Below are 5,256 nucleotides of genomic sequence, written 5' to 3'. Positions count from 1 at the left end.
CTTCTGGTTGCTTCCTTTTTTGTTTTGTTTTGTTTTGTCCCAAAGGAAGGTGTTGGGTGGGTTCCACCCTTCTGACATGCAGCTGCCTGTCTTCCAGTGCGTGATAGGAATTAATTTTCCCTCCTTTTGGTACTTGGTGAGCAGTTAGGATTTCCTCAAAATGTCAGGCACGTCCCACACACACCTCATGCTGTGAAATCCTGCTTCTTCCTTTGTCCCTGTTTCCCAATCTTTCCTCCTGCATCTTCCCTGGGGTGCCTGTGGTGCCCGACCCCCTCCTGCAGCAGAGACTGGGGTGGCAGAACTAACGACCTGAACCCTCACTGCCCTCCCAGCCACAGTTTTCCCTTGCTGAAAGGCAGCATGAGGTAATCCTGAACTACTTTTTTCCATTCTTCCTTCCACTTGATCTGAAAGGGATCAGCTGGCACAAAACCAGCACAAGGGATGAGGAGGGGGATGGTGTCAGCCCCCTTCTTCGTGGCATCAGACTTAAGAGTTGTCTGTATTTCTTACACTTCAAATTCACACCCACTTCAGCTCTGAACTACTTTTCCAAGTGAGGGATTATGTTGAAATGGGAGAATTTGTGGCATGAGCTCAGCTGCCACCATGGAGCCATTCATGCTCCTGTGCCAGGACGTGAGTTGGAGCCCCCAGTTCCCCATGTCCTGCCTTTCCTGGAGTGGATGTTGTGCTTTGAGTTCTGCAGCCCCATTCTGCGGGTAAGTTACTTGGCAGATGATTATTTCTGAGAGCAAACCTTGGCTGTGGAGGACTAAACTATCCAAGTTTGGCATGAACTCCTAGTCTGGAAATGGCTCTGCCTTAGTGCTGGTGGTTAATCCAGGCTGGAGTGCACTGTTAGAACTCCCCAGTGCCTCTGTGAATGTCTGGCCTCTTCCGTTTCCCCTTTTTTATGTATTTTTATACCACCAATGCCTTCCCCTAATCCCATGCCTTAATTTTCTTGTGCTACAGGCTCATCTGACCCCACTCCTTTAGGCTGTGTTATATGTATGATCACACAATCATTCCAGCCTTAGCAAGGGAAGAGTAAAACACACCCACAAAGTGTGCAGTAACTCCTACCATATGTTTGGCCTTGGAGGAGCACAAATGGAGTTTCTCAAGTGGCAGCATTGCTGAATACCAACCACATGCACCTCCCAAATGCTGGCTTGGAACCTTCCCTCTCCTTCCAAAGGAGCTGGGAGGTGTGAGGGATCAATGCTGGGCACTTCTGCTTGGGAGGGTTGGAATTTTTCACTGTTCTCTGCTTCTCAGCCAAGTGTTTTACTCCGAGCTCCTTCCCTGCTTGAGAGGGGAGCATCACCTGCCTTTCCTCCTAGTGCAGGAGGGGTTGGAGTGAGACAGAGCCTGGAAGTTCCTGTGGAATCTGGGGACCAGGGGAAGAGGGAGGAACCTTACCCATCTTGCTCAGTGAACCGAGGGCTGGCATTTCCCAGTTTCCAAGCCTTTGGAAGGCACCTAAATGGGGGAATGTTGGTCTGTTCACACTGGGTTCTGCCCTCCCCTCTCTGCATCACCCCAGAATCGCCTGGAGGAGAATGAGCGAGTTGGTGCGTGTTCTTCCCAGCAGGGCTTTGTTTCCTCCTCTTCACAGTGCAAAAGGTTAATTAACGGCTAATTAAAGACTCCTGAGATCCTTCTGCAGTTCCTTAGAGCCGTCTCCCCTCGCTTTGCCCGCTGCCACATTCCTGCCGTCATTAACCTCTGTGGATGATGGGCTCCGCTCCTGGCTCCCCACGCGTGTGGCTCTGCCCGTGGGACTGGGGTTTAATGTCGCATCGTCCTTTCAGAGCCCCCCGTGGGTGTCACCCCCGTTGGAGTCACACCCACGGTCCCGGGGCCGCGCCGGGCGCTGCGGGGCCGCGGCGTGTCCGCCAGGGGGCGCCGGGAGACCGGACACGGACACTCGTGGGATCGGGATCCACATGGACACGGACAGGGACACTGTGGGATCGGGATCCACATGGACACGGACAGGGACACTGTGGGATCGGGATCCACATGGACACGGACAGGGACACTGTGGGATCGGGATCCACATGGACACGGACAGGGACACTGTGGGATCGGGATCCACATGGACAGGGACACGGACACTCGTGGGATCGGGATCCACATGGACACGGACAGGGACACTGTGGGATCGGGATCCACATGGACAGGGACACGGACACTCGTGGGATCGGGATCCACATGGACACGGACAGGGACACGCGTGGGATCGGGATCCACATGGACATGGACAGGGACATGAGTGGGGCCAGGATCCACATGGACATGGACACTCATGGGACTGGGATCCACACAGATATGGACATGGGACCAGGATCCACATGGGATTGGGTTCCACACAGACATGCATGGGACCACACTCATCCACATGGAGACATTGCACCCTGGCACCTTTAGGTTCTCGGGATTGGGCACCCACAGGACTTGAGATCCCTAAGGCATCCCCTGGATGGGACATATGAGGGCACTCATGGGACTTGGGACCCTGTTTCCCTGCTCCTGTCACCCTGTGCTGGCTCTCACTGTCAGCCCAGGTCACTCTCTCGCTTGGTCTGTCAGTCCAGGCTGTTGGTGTCCCCAGTGTCCCCCCAGCATGGCCAGGGTGTCTGCTGGTGGGAGCTGGGGGGGCAAAATCATTCCCGATGGGGCTCCCAGTGGGGAATGTGGGCTGCTCCGGGGTCAGGCTGGGAGAAGCACGAGCTGGAGCATCTTTCCTGCTCACCCCCTGGGCTGTCACACCACCCACCCCTTCCCGCCCGCTCCCAGGCAAACCAGTTCCCATCATCTTGTCTCGGTCTGTCGCTCCGGTACCTGAGGCACAACGCAAAATTCCCTCCCCTCCCTCTCTCCCTCTCAGCCTTTGTGTCTCACCTCTCTTGGAAGCGTTTTCCCCAGTGGCTGGCTTCTCCCTGGGGCTTTCTCATACCTTGCCTCACCCGCAGGAACACAAATTAGTCACGACCTGGGACACATCTCCCCACCCACCCCGTGCCCACAGTCTCAGCTCTTCCCACACTCTCGTTTGACCCCGTGTCCCTCAATCCTCATTTCCATAACACCTGTGCTCCCGGAGCAAGTGTCCTTTTGGCAGTGACCTTGTCACCAGCTCCAGTGTGTTTATCCCACCCCTGCTCCCAGCCTATTAGTGGGGTGATTTGCAACCAGCTGCCTGACGTTCCGTGATCCCGGCTGGAACAGCCGAGCTCCGTTACCTGCCCGGCTCAGCCCCTGCGTGTTGCTGCTAATTAAAAACAAACGAGGAGGGAATGGCTGCTGAGTGATGAGCTGGGTGGCTGTGACGGATCTGCTTCATTTAGGAGTTCTGTGAGTTGCCTGGATAAATAATGCGGAAATTTAATTTTCTGCCGCTGTGGAAAAGAGGGGTCTTGGATATTCCTTGAGAACCTTTCAAAGCATCTTGCCTGCTGTAAAAGGGAAACCTGCCCTCGCTTGGGACCCTTCCCAAAGGCTCCCGCATGGATAACGTACTTGTTTCATCCATGACCACGTCTTGGCTGGTGCTCGTTCGTTAGGGAGAAGGTGCCAAATTGGCACTGTACCACACGGTGTCTGACATGGGGGCAGCTCAGGGGGAGCCTTTTCCTCTCCAAAACAAGTGGATACGGCAGCGCTAGGGAAAAACACGGCTTGGAGCCAGGAAGCAGGAGCTGTACCCCGGCCCCTGCCGGGTTGGACGTACCATTCCCCTCTCCCTCTTTGTTTTCTCTAATTGCACAGCGAGGCCTCCCGGGCACAGCCTGTTTCTTACCCCGTGCTGGTACAAAGCTCTGTGGATTGGGGCTGGGACGTGCTGACCCGGGAACAGGGAATGCGACCTTGGGAGAGGGATCTAACCGGTTTGGGCTTCCCCGGGGAGCGATGCTCGGCCGCTCAGTGAGCCGTGATGGTAACTCTCCTTTCCCGTGCTTTTCCCTGGGGGATTTAAGTGCTGCTCCCAGGGGAGCTGCCCACGAAGCAGAGCCAGATGGATCCCCCCACCCCGGCTACCCCAGCTGGGGCATCCCCAGGTCCCCTGGGATGGATGGAGGTGCTGGGGCAGCACCACAAACAGCCAGAGCAGAGTCCCTGCTGGGGTCTCAGCAGATTTAACACTTTCCTTTAAGCGTCTAGGACGGGATATCAGCTTCTCCTGCTGGGCACGAGTCCCCTGCAATCTCCTTTCCCAACCACTTCCTTGCCTGCGGCTGGGTTGTTTCCCACTGGAGAGGGCTCAGGGAGGCAAGGTGGAATTACAGCATTACAGACAAAGCCTTAATATAATCTTCCCTGCATGAACAGCGTTGCAGGGGGAAGACACGGGGAATGTTCTGCGGAGCGGGCTCCAAATGAGGCACGCAGGATGTAGGCGGAATTGCTCCATCACCGCTCCTAATGGCTTAACCAACAAAATCCATATTCATAAATCAAGCCAGGAGCGGGAGCGACCTCTGTTCAGCTCTGCTGCCGAGCCGTGGTGCAGCCAGAAATAAAGGCAGATTATATATTGCAGGCAGCAGCTCTGCAGAGATCTGCTGCAGCTGCCACGACTTGGCCTTGGCGTTAAGTGAGCCCAAGGAGAGACGATACAATCAAATCTGTCTGTCGGCGGCTGAAGGATTAGCTGAGTCAACCAGGAAAAAGCTGAGCTAATTTATTGTGCTATTTTCAGTGCTGAAATGCACCCTGGATGGAATTTTACCCTCAATTAGAGATCTCGCAGTTCTACAGAACGTAATCATCAAAACTGTGCTTTTACAGTGTGTTGACGGTTTGGATTTGGGCACTGCAGTGGTTGGTGGAAGCTCTGTGGCTGAGGTGAGCTGGTGAGATCTGGGAAGTAGAGCCATTGGAGAGATGAATTGGATGGATCTCTTCCCTCTGGCCAAGGGAATTGTGCAGGGAGGAGACTGTCAGAGACGTGTTGGCAGAAGGACTTGGCGGTGTCTTACCCATAATGCAGGGCTGTCACCAGCACTGGCTCTGATCAGCTGAGTCTTTTTCCTTCCCCCCAAGGACACAGAATCCACCATTTCCCACCTTGAACCCCCTGAAGTGTCACTGGAAAGTCCAGCACGAAGTCTGGCTCTGACCTTTTGCAGCTGCCCTTCAGGTATCATACAATCCCAGAACAGTTTGGGTTGGAAGGGACCCTAAAAACCACCCAGTTCCACCCCCTGCCATGGGCAGGGACACCTTCCTCTAGACCAAGTT

General features: G+C 54.9%; 1 protein-coding gene across 1 annotated transcript in view; it reads right to left on the bottom strand.

The window, feature by feature from the left end:
- MAP1LC3B (microtubule associated protein 1 light chain 3 beta) overlaps window positions 1-5,256 on the bottom strand; it is a 155,554-nt gene that overhangs the window by 43,085 nt on the left and 107,213 nt on the right. The window lies entirely within an intron of this gene.

Source organism: Manacus candei, unplaced genomic scaffold, assembly GCF_025592945.1.
Source record: "Manacus candei isolate 608988 ecotype Guabito, Panama unplaced genomic scaffold, ASM2559294v1 h1tg000065l, whole genome shotgun sequence".
NCBI lineage: Eukaryota > Metazoa > Chordata > Aves > Passeriformes > Pipridae > Manacus > Manacus candei.
Note: the sequence above shows the minus strand (reverse complement) of the source record. Positions and strands in the feature narration are given on the sequence as shown.